The sequence below is a fragment of the Littorina saxatilis genome, linkage group LG17 (assembly GCF_037325665.1).
Source record: "Littorina saxatilis isolate snail1 linkage group LG17, US_GU_Lsax_2.0, whole genome shotgun sequence".
NCBI classification, from domain to species: domain Eukaryota; kingdom Metazoa; phylum Mollusca; class Gastropoda; order Littorinimorpha; family Littorinidae; genus Littorina; species Littorina saxatilis.
Window position 1 is genome coordinate 49,317,136 of NC_090261.1, and position 15,000 is coordinate 49,332,135.

The 15,000-nt window shown below is 42.8% G+C and overlaps 1 protein-coding gene across 1 annotated transcript in view; it reads left to right on the forward strand.

The window, feature by feature from the left end:
• The first annotated feature begins 6,283 nt into the window (after window positions 1-6,283).
• LOC138953704 (uncharacterized) overlaps window positions 6,284-15,000 on the forward strand; it is a 165,166-nt gene continuing 156,449 nt past the window's right edge. The window contains exon 1 of the mRNA XM_070325593.1: window positions 6,284-6,827. The gene's annotated coding sequence lies outside the window, so the exon portion shown is untranslated. The remainder of the gene's footprint in view (window positions 6,828-15,000) is intronic.

The window sequence follows — 15,000 nt, forward strand, 5'->3', positions numbered from 1 at the left end:
AACTTCTGATGTTAACCCCTATCACCGAAGAAGACCATCAGAAAGAAGAGTTCCCACTTGCAAAACTGAATTATACCGTCGATCTTTTATACCATCTACCACTGTCCTTTGGAACAACTTGCCAGACAACATCAAAACAACTAACTCAATCAGCGAATTCAAACACTATCTAACTATTCCTGATTATAACGTACCTGCCTATTACTACTGTGGTAAACGATTGGAAGAGATTCATCACTGCAGAATGCGCCTAAACATGAGTAACTTGAACTCTGACCTGTGCAAACGCCACTTACAGGATAATCCGCAGTGCGCTTGCGGCTACCTGCACGAAACAGCTGACCATTACTTGATACATTGCCCTCTGTACGTAGACGCTCGCCTATCTACAATAAATGCACTACCTGTACATTACAGACATGTTGAAATATTGTTAAATGGTAGCGAAAACCTTTCTCTTCGCACCAACAAGCTTATTTTTGAAAGTGTCCAATCGTTTATCTGTAAATCTGGTCGTTTTTGTTAATTTGACTCAGTACGCATATCCATGCCATGTATTCTATATACATTTTTCAATTATATATTCAGCGAACTACTGCTTATTTGCCACTGGATTACAGTTTACAATGTACTATGTATATTCTTTTTGTATGCGCTAACCACCTTCATCTTTCATATGTACCTACCATTCTTTCGTCCCACCTCCACCCTCCCCCTCTTCCTCCTGCTAGCTTTCTCTTGTTCTTTTTGGTTTGCTTCAACTATGCTGTTTACCTAGATAGTTCCATTAGTTTATAAGTAATGTTTGTCCGACATCATATTTTTGTTAATTTGTAACTACGTAGGGCGCGTAATATAAGCGTTCGCTTGAGTTCGTGTCCCTATTGTTTATCGTTGTATTGTTGTACCATGTTTGATTTAATAAAACATTGTTTAAACCAGAAAAGCGTGCTATCCTTCTCAGCGCAACTACTACCCCGCTCTTCTTGTCAATTTCACTGCCTTTGCCATGAGCGGTGGACTGACGATGCTACGAGTATACGGTCTTGCTGAAAAATTGCACTGCGTTCAGTTTCATTCTGTGAGTTCGACAGCTTGACTAAATGTTGTATTTTCCCCTTACGCGACTTGTTGTTTCCTCTTTTTGCTTTTTTGATACTTTTTTTTAAGGCCCAGCTCAATAAAACATTCGTTCGTTCTAACTTTCGATCTCCCCACGCAAAGGGAGACAAATATCCTAATCCCCCTCAAACCCCCCCCCCCCCCCCCCAAAAAAAAAAAAAAAAAAAAAAAAAAATTCAGTCAGTCTGTTATCTCTGTCACTCCCTCTCTCTGGGAGCTTGCAGGTTATATGTAGCGGTTCCCCATTCTTTGTGCAAGGAGAAAGAGGGATGAGGGACAGAGGGAGGGAACACTCCATAATTTGAAAGTTTTCTTCGTCAGTCGCATGCTATTTTTTTGTGCGTCGTTATATAACTGAATAAAATTTGCATGATTGGATTTTGGGCCCATCTGTCTTGTGCCACACCAATCCCAACTGGTTTGTTTGCTTTATTTGTTCTTATTTCTTTCATTAACTGCGTTAGTCTGTAATTTGTTAGCATATTTGGGTTGTTTATTGATAATGAGTGGTTTCAACATTTTTTTTTCTAGTGCGTTTTGTACTTATTGGTTGTTTTCCTTTTTATTTCCCAGTCCAATCAATCAATCAATGAAGCTTATATCGCGCATATTCCGTGGGTACAGTTCTAGGCGCTCTGCAGTGATGCCGTGTGAGATGAAATTTTATACGGCCAGTAGATTGCAGCCATGTCAGCGCATATTTACCTTTCACGGCCTTATTCCAAGTCACACGGGTAAGGTAGACAATTATTAACTGTGCCTAAGCAATTTTGCCAGGAAAGACCCTTTTGTCAATCGTGGGATCTTTAACGTGCACACCCAATGTAGTATACACGGGGGGTGGCTCGGACACCGAAGAGAGTCTGCACGCAAAGTTGACTCTGTGAAATAAATTTCCGCCGAACCTGGGATCGAACTCGCGCTGACAGCGGCCAACTGAATACAAATCCAGCGCGCTACCAACTGAGCTATATCCCCGCCCCATTGCTGCTACTTGGGAATGTGCTTAAAAGGACATGACACAATAATCAAAAACAAAACTGCTTGCGCCAAGAGAAAGCTTCGAGACCGCTAGAGAAAGGTCAAAGGCAAACTGGAAGCCTAGTTAAGTTTGAATATCTAAAACATGAAAAACGAAAGTGGTGGTGCAGAACACACACAAAAACACAAAGTACTAATACATCATAAGCATTCAAATACAAACGTTTAAAAAGAATTCCAAGGACAGTGGTTGCCTGGACTTACAATAATTCAGAAAGAGACGATCTTGGTAGAAAATACTTTTCCTCCCGCGCATGTCCCGGCTTTTGCATTGGGTAAGAGCACCTTTTTATTTGGACCCACAGCAAAAATCAGCCGTCTGGCTACTTCCGGCACAGAGCGAGAAATTGTTGCTGAATTGATTTTGCAGATCGACATACCCTCAGTTTTCACTTGCGAAATTCATTCAGCACTATATCCAACTCTTTACATAAATCGTGTAAAAGATACTGGATGTGTCCAGGTAAAAGGGTGCTCTTAACACATGCAAAGGCTGGACAGATGTGGGGCGGTGTACATGATCATTTACACGAGAATGATGGTACCTTCAAGGGATAAGACCCGAATCAACACAAAGAAGATCATTTGACCACTTCACTGATCATAATATCGGTGGATCGCTTTCAGAATCTGTGGAGGAAATTATACCGCTCTCGACCGGCATCAGATCCAATCAGTCAATGTCTCTCACTCTGAATGATGAGATATTTGTACGTATGCGAATACTGTATCAATGCAGATTCATCCAGACATTTCAAATTTGTATGCGTCAGCGAACGACGCCTGGTGTAAGCCTGGTTAGTGGAAGATGCAGTATGACCGTCGTGGAACTTTCTACCTCCAAGTGTGATACAACTAAAGGTAGATTCTTTCTCATGTAAGCGATCATGTTCACTATCACAGATCTGTTCGTGCTGTTACACTGGATAAGTGCATCCTTCAACTTAAACACACGCAAAAAAGCAACAGGCTCACAGTTTCCCTGGCAGAGTTAATATGTTTTGCCGAATTAATCGTGTTAACACAAGTGCCTGTGTGCTAACTAAATTCAGCACAAAGCTCCCACTCAGCACAAAATGCAGCCAAGCAAATGAATGTTGCTATAAGTCCAAGCGAAAGGATGCTCATGTTTGAAGTGAAAGCCTGGGCAGATATGTGGAGATGAACATGGTCTTGCACACCGCGGGGAGGACGATAACTTTTCTTGTACTCTTCTGACCCTTGTCAAATACCCTGGGTCGCCATCAGTGCAAATCACTTGTGAACTGATATGATCGCTGATGGAACTAGTGAGCAAATAATCCGAGTGAATTGGTAAATGGTTAGGTGCCCCACGTTCATGCCGATTTCCCCACACCGGCCATCAGACGACCTTCTCGTGTCTGGTCGTGACAGTTCCCTCGTATACATCTGTCTGGTCCCAGACGCGACCTCCATAGTGAGAGGCCCGGCAACTGCATAGATAAACAGGTGAGGGCCCCCGGCATCCGGATGAATGGCGTTGTCACACGAGGCGCGATTGGTTGGTACAGAATGGTGCTTCCATTTCCTGCTCGGCCTTTTCAAGTAGACGCTCCCGTTCTATTTCCTGTTTTAATCCGTCGCAGATGAATGTGATGTCTGGGTTTGTTTTGTGTAAATGTCAAGGGCGTGTTTTCGTTATTGGTCGGCTTCATCGCACATGTATGGGTTTTGCTGGGAATGGAGAAGCCGGAAAACGGTTGTAGGCCTACCTTTTCAGATTAATACTGAGTCAGTATCGACTGCGGTCTCCTTATGCAGTCCAAGCCTGTCCTGGCTGACTTTCGGTTGAGGTCAGTTGACGGTCCAAATTCTTGAAAAAAAAGTAGTCAGTTGCAAGGATAAACATTCCCATGCAGAAACCAAGATTTACTGATATAAGAAATTATGTTCTGGTGCCCCCCCACCCCCCACCCCCACCCGATATTTAGACTGTTCAGGGAGGTTGTCGAAATCACAGAGCAAATATTGAAAAAGACAGAGCTATCTGATCTTCAGGAATATTTTCCTAATTTCAAACATCAGCTTTCATCTCTGCTTCTTCCTCCTGCCTTTCAGGACAGTGGATGTTTGCGTATGAGTCCAATCTCGTCAATAAATAAACCTGCCTTCCTGTGTAAACTATCGTGTAAACCACAACATGTCCGTCCAACCTTTGTAATGGTGGTTTGTTTGTTTGTTTGTTTGCCCCGACCACGAAGGGCCATATCAGGGCGGTGCTGCTTTGACATTTAATTAACGTGCGCCACACACAAGACAGAAGTCGCAGCACAGGCTTCATGTCTCACCCAGTCACATTATTCTGACACCGGACCAACCAGTCCTAGCACTAACCCCATAATGCCAGACGCCAGGCGGAGCAGCCACTAGATTGCCAATTTTAAAGTCTTAGGTATGACCCGGCCGGGGTTCGAACCCACGACCTCCCGATCATAGGGCGGACGCTTTACCACTAGGCCAACCGTGCCGGTTGTAATGGTGGTAGGAGCACACCTCCACTTGGACACGTGCACAAAATCAACGGCCTGGTTGTTTTGTGTGTGTGTGAAGAGTGGATTTTGTTGTTGTTTGATTGACATAGGTGTCACTTATGAGGACGTGGACAAGCTGCTGGTTTACTGGGCGAATTCGCGGATTGTTTTTGGTGAATTCGATCTTTAGACGTTCGTTTACTTGTGTTTGTATTTTTGTTGTGGTACTGCATCATTGATTTTGACCAAACACAGTTAACCAATCCATCTATTCACTCATCCAATATCCATCCATCCATCCATCCATCCATCCATCCATCCATCCATCAATCAATCAATCAATCAGTCAATCAATTATCAATGAATGTCGGTTAATCGAATTTTAAATAGCAAGTTCTTGTTTTTGACTGACAAATCAATGATGAAAAAGCCAGCTTTAGAATTGAATGTTTAATATTCCCTTTGAAGCACAGCAACAAAAACTGCAACAAACTTCGTCAGCGAGTGTGTAGGTCACAGTTTTGTGTGGCACGACGGAGGCAAAGCGCACTAATGCACTCTCACTAAGGCCACCACTAACGCAGTCACAGTGAAGCCAAAACACCATGCACATAGACAGAAAACATCAATCACATTAAGGCCAAAAATGTGCACATAGAGACAAACAGCATGCTTGTCAGTGCCGAGGCCGTCAAGTCAGCACTCGGTCTCTCTCTCCGTGCACCCACTACCACCGAACGGTGCATTGGCAGTGCTTGCGGTGCATGTCTGGGCACATACCAAGTCCTTCCATGTGTTTCAACACTTCCGTTGAATCTCACTGTGAAATTCAAAACCGCTGAACACTAACATTTTGTGAAACCGAGTTTTAATATCGATTACAAGTTTGCATGGTTCAGTGCAACTTCTAAAAAGTTCAAGCAATAATGTGAAACTGAACATGATATGCAACACCGGAAACCAGTAAACGTTTAGAATTCAAGTTGTGAAGCGCTTTATTATCTCTCACAATACCGCGTGCTTGAATACAAAGCCAGTATATTTTCATGGGCGTTTCTTATACCACGTGTTTCACTACTGCCGTTTTCTCTTAATGTGAAACTGTGAACACCTATGCAAATCTCTAAAAGCTAAACAAGGTCCAAGGCCCTCACAATTAATCACAAGGAGAACATTTTGTCACACGGTCCATTCCTTGTCGTGGTGTGATGGCTTGCGTGCCTCAGTAACCCGGAGAGCTATGCCAGCGGGAGCTTCAGCTCCTGGTAGGGTCACCAATGCTGGACAGGTCGAAGGATAGGATAGAGGTCAGACAAATTTGGACCACCTCGTTCAGAGGTTTGCGTAGGGCCAACACCCCTGCCAAGAAAACAAACAACGTTACAGAAGCAAAGGGCCTAAGTAATAAGGAAGAACATTTTGTGAAGGGTCATGTATGTTGTGTTTAAATATTGCATCGCTGCCCTGCTGCTTTTAGACTAAACCCATTCAGGAAGTATTGAGCCTCTGTGAAAAGATATAAAGCGGTTGTTCTGCAGTAAATTATACTACAATGTAAACTTAAAGGGAATGAGAAGATTTAAACGCCTGTGAACGTTTAAGAGGTGTCACTGGTTCAAGGTTAAAAAATAATAAATGACTACAAGCTGTCTTGAAGTAAATTATACTAGCGTGTACATTTTAAGAGGGTGAGAACACGAACACGCTTGTAAAGGTTTTAGTGGTTCAAGTCAAGGCCGACAGACTGAACGTAAAACATCACGCATGGGACACCGCTGCGCCATCGACGATCCTTCCTTTTTGTTTGTTGGGTATCCCCGATGGCTCTTGTAGAATATGTGCAAGGAGGCGTCAAAGATAGGCAGCACCGCATGAAGATCTCTCGCAGAACATAACCGGGTAGGTTGAAGTTACGGGTGCCAGCGATCCCCTTACTGGATCGTTGCGACGCATTGTGATTGTGAAAGACTTCGCTGAGAAAGTAAACAAGCTGTTTGCACACACAAACTTCCGACCTGTGAAAGGCCGTTGAAGGAGTTTTGTGTGTGTGTTTTGTTGTTGTTGTGTATTGCACAAAAACTTTACGCCAAGAGTGTTTGGGGTAATTGAGTGGAGTGGCTGTTGAACTTTGCTGCTGTTGATATTTGCACCTGTCGCGAGAGGAATTTACTGGTACGTTGTTGATTGTTGTTTTCTTGCAGGTAATGTTGTTTTGATTGTAGATAAAGACGGAGAAATATATGTAGTGTTGCAATTGAATTCTGTTTGCTCACAGAGAGAGAGAGAGAGAGAGAGAGAGAGAGAGAGAGAGAGAGAGAGAGGTGGGGTGGGAGGGGGGGGGGAGCGCCTAGTGAGGATGCATTGCCTGCTGCGATCCATGCATAGAAAACGACGACACAGTTCGAAATAATTCTCTTCGGTCTTTGTTTGTGGGCATAGATAATGCGGGACAGTGTTCGCGATTGTATTTGAATAATACAATAGCATTTGACAGCTTGCCAGAACTTTGGTTTTGCGAACACTCACACACACACACACACACACATGCACCGATTCCGATTCACACACACTATGTGTCTCTGTGTCTATGACTCTCACCCTTTCTCTCACTCTCTCTCTCTCTCTCTCTCTGTATGTATGTCTCTCTCTCTCTTTCTTGCACTCTCTCTCTCTGTCTGTCTGTCTCTCTCTCTCTCTCTCTCACTCTCTCTCTCTCTGTCTCTCTCTCTGTCTCTCTCTCACTCTTCTCTCTCTCTCTCTCTTCTCTCTCTCTCTCTCTCTCTTCTCTCTCTCTCTCTTCTCTCTCTGTCTCTCTCTGTCTCTCTCTGTCTCTTCTCTCTCTCTCTTCTCTCTCTCTCTCTCTCTCTCTCTCTCTCTCTCTCTCTCTCTCTCTCTCTCTCTCTCTCTCTCTCTCTCTCTCTCTCTCTCAGTAGGGATGATGCTTCGAAGTTTCTGTATATTTATTTTTCATTTATACTGGTATTCCGATGAAGGGCTTAACTGGAATGGATGTAATTGGCTGTTCCTGATTAATTACTTTAACTTGACATTTATCTATTTTCAGCTTTGGTACTGATTTATTTTGTGATTACGTGAAGCCTGTTGTCGCATTTTTAACGACGGGGAAGAAGACGAAAACAACAAAACGTATTGCATTTTCAGCATAACGGATACATGCCTCAAACGACAAAACAAAACAAGGGAAAAAGACTAGCATGGTAAAATCAGTATGTCTTTGTTCTGCAACCTTTCGTCACGAATCCTATCCGCACTGTGTCACGCTATGACAGAAACGATGTTATTCTACCTTCTCTCTCTGTGATTCCTCTGCCTCTCTACATCCCTACTCAACTTACCCAGCCAGTCTCGCCACAAGTTGTTTTCTGGGGGGAAAATATGACAAAGGAGCCAGGGAGGCCTGGTATGCTGCAGCAGGAGAGAAGACAGATTTATCATCATTATGGGGGGAGAGGGAATATCTGTGGTTACCGGTTCCCACCGGTGCTGAGTTTAGTTGCTCCCCGGGGACATTTCTCTCCCGGTTGCCATTATCTGTCCAGGCAGGCATCGTTGGCAGTGTTTGAAAATAAAATTGTCACCGGACGATGGGATTGTGAATTCAAGAGAAATGGTAGAATCTTCCTTCTTTTCGTTGTCCGTTGGACTCGAATCAAGAAGAAATCTGTGGCAGAGGTTCTATATAAATCTTAGAATTGATAGTGAGTTTGTTTTCTTCACTTTGTCTATTTCATTCAATGAAGTTGTTTGAAATAAAATGGTCATACGCGACGATGGGATTGTGAATGCGAAAAGTATGGAAGAAATGTCCTTGTTTATTTTGTGTTTATTAGACTCGATGCATGAAGAAAACTGTTGCATTGATTCTAAATCTTAAAAATGAAAAATGGCAAAATGTTGCCTCTTACCTTGGTTCCTTCTTTTTGCATAATTATGGTAGACGTGTATTAAGCGTAATGGCAACATTTTGCCTATTGGCACCAAGCACACACACACGCACGCACGCACGCACGCACGCACGCACGCACGCAAGCACACACGCACGCACGCAAACACGCACGCACGCACACACACACACACACACACACACACACACACACACACACATAACTGAAACATCACTCCCCAGCTATAGTGAGCTGCATCCCATGACACCACCCTATTAGCAGTTAGTCATCACTGGTGATGATAGGACTGACGAACGTGACTTTTAATAGCCCATTATATGTAATGCTGCCCACTGTTTTATGTTGTCATACACATGCTTTATTTATCACTGGCATTTCCGATTGCCCAGGCCTGAATGTCGAGTAGAAACATGTAACTGGCGAGTAGAAATGTTCATCTACTCGCCAAGTGCGGGTAAAGTTGCTGAAACAAATTATTGGTTTGGCTAGTAAAGTTTGCTTTCTGGCTAGTACATTTTCAGAAAAACTAACCAAAGGCGAGTACATCATTAATTTTTATTGGACTTTCAGCGCTCATTGCCACAGATAGAGTTTCAATCCGGACGGAATGTGTATAGACGCAAATATCAGCTATTTTTGCGAATTTATGCATTTTTAAGAATTGCCTCTTTGTGTGTGTGTGTGTGTGTGTGTGTGTGTGTGTGTGTGTGTGTTCTGTCTGTGTGTCTGTATATATGTGCGTGCGCGTTTCAGACATTTTGTTCAGTACAGATTTAACGATAACAGCATTCCAGTGGCCGTACGCCAAAAACGACCTTCAGTCAGAAGGAATAAATAGTACGCTATGCAGTCCAATGAAATCGTTTGTCAGCACTTTTCTGCGTCCTCCGCTACTTGCGTTTGTCAACTCATAATGGATGCAGAAAACCTTGCGTAAAATTAGGTTGCGGTCTGTTTCGCCGTTCGTATTATAAACATATCGGGGAGGTAACAGTGAGGTAAGAGAGAGAGAGAGAGAGAGAGAGAGAGAGAGAGAGAGAGAGAGAGAGAAAGAGAGAGAAGAAGAGAGAGAGAGAGAGAGAGAGAGAGAGAGAGAGAGAGAGAGAGAGAGAGTCTCATTTTATAATTCCAAGTCCTCGTTAGCCCTCATTCATCGTTAGTGACGATTTATCGCTGTCAACTAAGTCCAGGAGACCTATTTTACTTGAATCACCCCCCTGCCCCCCCCCCCCCCACACTACAAACAGCAATAAAGTAGTTTTAGGTTGTGAAATTCAAACGCATTTTCCTTCAGGGGTAAGTAAGTGTGGTTTTTCAATCAGGTACATACTCGACAACCTTGTTTGTGAATGTGAAACGAGGTGTAAAACACGAAAAACGATCAATCAAAATTGTTTCCCAAGATTTTTTTTTTAAAGATACATTTTGTATTTGCGGAAGATGATAAGACTTGAGCAGGTGGAAAGCGCTTTGGAATAGTTTGAAAAAGTGTTAACGTTGCCGTCCTAATAAATCACACGCACACACACACACACACGCACACACACACGATCACACTCACACACACATACACACACACACACACACACACTCTCTTACACACACACACACACACACACACATACATACACACACACATACACATACAAACACACACACACACACACACTCACAGTAACACTTTGTTAAAGTTGGAAGACGCCGTTAGTATTTATACTTAATGATTATAAAAACAAAACAAACAGAAAACACCCTGTACAAATGTTTCATGATGTGCACGCATGTTTAATAGTTTGAACGAGAAGCAAACATATTTGAAGGATCAGTAGAGCCCTCAGTTCTCTATTGGTTTTATCTGAGCAAAGACCTTGAATATATTGCATTTTTAAGGGTGTTATATCAACCTTGTCTTTAGGGAGTTGTGGCTTGTTCAGACAATCTTCCACTAAAAGTTCACGAACGTTCGCCGCATGCAACTCACAAAACGTGAAATCCCTATAAATGTTGCCAGATAACTTCAAGATTGACACGCTCGTAGCTCTAAGAACTCGATCGAAACCGTCATTCCAGGCACGGGTCAGAATAATGGTCTAATTGCATAATTATTGTACTGTGAGGCACATTATTTTGCCAAGCGTTACATTTGCGAACGTTCGCCATATGCAACTCGCCAAGCGTGTATTTGCCATATGTGTTGCTATATAGCTCCAAGAAGTCGATTAGTTAAGTACCATAGCCGTCATTCCAGGCACGGGTCAGAATAATGGGTTTCTGTCGGGGACAGCGACATGACAAAGATGAAGTCAAACAGTCAATATCCTCTCTAGTCAACCGTGTAGACGTGCAGTGTTTAGAGTATGTTCTGGTGGAGCCTTCTCATTACGTTCAGTGCTTGTTGTGTTCCTTGATGCGCTAGATTTTAATTTGGTTTGTTGGGTTTGTGCTTATTTTGAGAATCTTGGTTTGTGTGTGTGTGTGTGTTTGGTGTCTTGTGATAGGTTTTGTCGTTGATAAATGTGTATCTTCATGATCACGAGTTTACCGAATGGACGTCATTGGACACTGTCACTATTTCATCATGTGCTACAGATTCAAGAAAATTCCGGCGTCCACACGAACACTACAGAGCCCAGGCCCTTCGACTGACACACACACACTCTTTCTCTCTCTCTCTCTCTCTCTCTCTCTCTCTCTCTCTCGTCCCCTTCCCTCCCCCGCTCCCTTTCTCTCCGTCTCTCTCAACATTCCAGCATTGTAGATAGGTGGGTGAGCGCGTGTGTAGTACGACTCACTTGCCACGTTCCTGGAGCATTGAGGTTGGGGTGTATGTGTGTGTGGGGGGGGGGGCAAGAGTTCTTTCTAAACTTGACTACTGCAACTCTCTTCTCTCTGGCTGTCCTCTGTACCTCCTGCATAAACTACAAAAAGTCCAAAACTCGGCAGCACGCCTCATTCTCAAAGCACGAAAACGAGATCACGCAACACCACTCAGTCTTCACACACTGCAGTTACCTATTCAAGCCCGCATTGACTACAAACTGTCCACCCTCTGCTTTAACTTCTTTTCTGGTTCGTCTCCTGCTTACTTCTCTGAACTCCTCACCGTCTATTCTCCAGCAAGACAACTCCGAGCCGTTCCTCTTCTGACTGTCGCATCTTTACCATTCCACACACCAAAACCAAAACATACGGACAACGCACTTTTACTTTCTGCGCACCCACACAATGGAATTCTCTCCCCTTTCACATCCGCCACTCTCAGTCACCCCAAGCATTCAAACGAGCACTTAAAACGCACCTCTTCAGGAAATACAACCCCTGATTTTGTTTTCTCAGTCCATCAGTAGGCTACATGTAGTGTTATTTGTTGTTTTAGTGATTTTTCACCACCTATTTTATTCATGTTTTTATTACTTAGTTAGTGGAAGAATCTTTTGTAATGTATGTTTGAAGGTGTATGCTTTTAATTAAGCGTTGTTGACTAAGGATGTAGATGTAAATGCTTGTATAACTGTGTTTTAATTTTAGATGTGTCAAGCGCAAAGAGCATAATTGTAAAGTTATGATGTTGCGCTATATAAATGCTCATTTATTATTATTATTATTATTATTATTATACGCGTTCTTCATTGCCTTCAAGTTTATGGTAACACAACCCGGGGCGAAAAAACAACAATCTTTTTGTGTGTCTCGTTCCGCCTAAAGACCAAGAAACAAAGCACGTGCACAAATACACAGTTCGTCTTATTCAGCTATAGTGAGGCGACGGCTTTACCTCATTAACCTCAGAGACGAGTCATGTCCATTTGTTCCGCTCGGACATTCCGCCTGGTCATCCAGACAGCATGACAGGCATGCGGCTCTTTTGCCCTCTGGTCATCATAGGATGCTCAGCGCTGATGGCTTCATTAGTGGCGCGAGCTTGACCCTTGTCTAAGCCTGCGGCAAGGAATGCCTTTACCGCTGGACCGACCGGTTGATTAACTATAACCTTGAAGTCTATTGTCTTTGAGTGTTGTAAAAGGGCTTTTGTGTCCAGGGGAAATGTTTTCTGGTGTACTTTGTATTTAAGGAGTTGTTAGCATTCACTCTCCCTTAATTGAGACACGTTCGCTTGTAACGGAATACGGTAGTAATGAGAGTACTGCCATTCAAAGGCATAGACATTGAACGAGATTTCATACATTTTCCAGCTGCCCAATTGTTTTTGTAGAGATAAATTCTTGTCAGTTGTCACGAATGTATTATTTCTGTGCGTGCTGGCCTCATCAACAACGAACCTCAGGCGTTCTGTAGGGAATCGAACGTGTGTTACATCGGCAGTTTAAGGGGAGATAGCGATTTCATCTCCGTTTCGTTTCCGAAACCTCTTCAATATGTCTGTATACATGCAAATACGCTCTGCAGCAACTATAATGAGCAGGTAATTCCAGACGCCAAGTGCTGAAAGACATCAGCTGCGCGTGCATGGACCAGTGGACAAGAGGTTGTTGTTGAAAAAAAACCTAACAGGGATGTGCGGTGTCGGTATTTGCAAGGCTTAATTCAATCTGTTAAATTGGTTAAGAGAAACGTTCTGTCGAAGAGTTCGACAGTATTCTCAAGGCTAACTATCAGATGAATTGTACTCAACAGAGACGTGTCACGGTATTATGCTTGAGAAGCCTTTGCCAACGAGAACTAACGGAGAGCCGTTTTGGATGCATTGGCAATGCTAGATACACGTTTCCGTTCTGCGGGAGGAAACTTCAAGTGATGGATTTGTTTCAACAATTCATTGTATTTCTAATTCTAAATACATTCATTCCGCTGCTTTGACAAGATAACTTTCTGCCAAAGTGAGCTAACAGAAGTGTCTTTCCGCAATACTACCCTCAAAGCAAGATACAAACATTCTACCAAAGGAAACTACGAGAGACGTGCTTCCGCAATATTCTCAAGGCCATGTACATATAGTCCACCATTTCCCGTGATCCGTATCTGGTTATTTGCCCAGGCATGTCTTGCGAATGCAACATAGCTTCACACATCCTGACCTCAGTTCAAAATGAGTTCGGCTCATTCTCTCTCTGACAGGATGCCTTGAGTTTCCTTGTCTGGCAAGGAAACCGATTTTTTTTTTTTTATTTTTTTTTTACATATTTAGAGATTTTTGTAATGTATTATTGATATAAGCAGATTCGCGATCGACAATAATTATTTTTCATGGTGTTGTGTAATTTTTAAATCACAAAGGAATCAAGACAGTTTCAAGGGAGCTATTTTTTCGCGGCTGTATTTACTGTGCAAACAACTCTAAATATGGCAAAAGTGTCACGTGATAATCAACCGTTTGGTTTCGGCGTTCGCTGAAGCAGACGATTTTTGAGTCACTTGAGAAAAAGTGACTCTATGTAATCGGTCAGTGTTAGTCTGTCCGGCCGGCCGTCCGGCCGGCCGTCCGTCCGGCCGTCCGTAGACACCACCTTAACGTTGGACTTTTCTCGGAAACTATCAAAGCGATCCGGCTCATATTTTGTTTAGTCGTGACCTCCAATGACCTCTACACTTTAACGATGGTTTCGTTGACCTTTGACCTTTTTCAAGGTCACAGGTCAGCGTCAAAGGAAAAATTAGACATTTTATATCTTTGACAAAGTTCATCGGATGTGATTGAAACTTTGTAGGATTATTCTTTACATCAAAGTATTTACATCTGTAGCCTTTTACGAACGTTATCAGAAAAACAAGGGAGATAACTAGCCTTTTCTGTTCGGCAACACACAACTTAACGTTGGGCTTTTCTCGGAAACTATAAAAGTGACCGGGCTCAAATTTTATGTGAACGTGACTCCCAGTGACCTCTACACTTTGACGTCTGCTTTGGTGACCTTTGACCTTTTTCAAGGTCACAGGTATGTCTTGAAGGAAAAAAATTGAAATATCATATCTCTGAAACTATTCATCGGATTTGATTCAAACTTTATAGGATTATTCTTTACATCAAATTATTTACATCTGTATTGTGTTGTGAATAGCAATTTCTTCCTGTCCATCTGATGCCTCATATAATATTCAGAACTGCGAAAGTGACTCGATCGAGCGTTTGCTCTTCTTGTTTCTGTAGTGATGCAACCATATATTACGGTCTCCTTCCGGCAGCAGTCCCAAAATTTCGACTTGTTTTGACCTTAGAACGATGTCTTTATCATAACTGTGAAGAACAGAACGGAGATCACTGTCGAAGTCGGCCAATCTGCAATTATTTTCGTCAAATAATGCAGGAGAGACTTACAGACAGACTGACAGACAGATAGATTTCACACGTGAATTATCAGTGATACGTTCAGTTACCAACACTAACAATAAGACTGCGGGTATGATATACGTCTTTGAACCATAGTACTTCCAATTTGCTGATTTGCATGCTTTATTTAGGG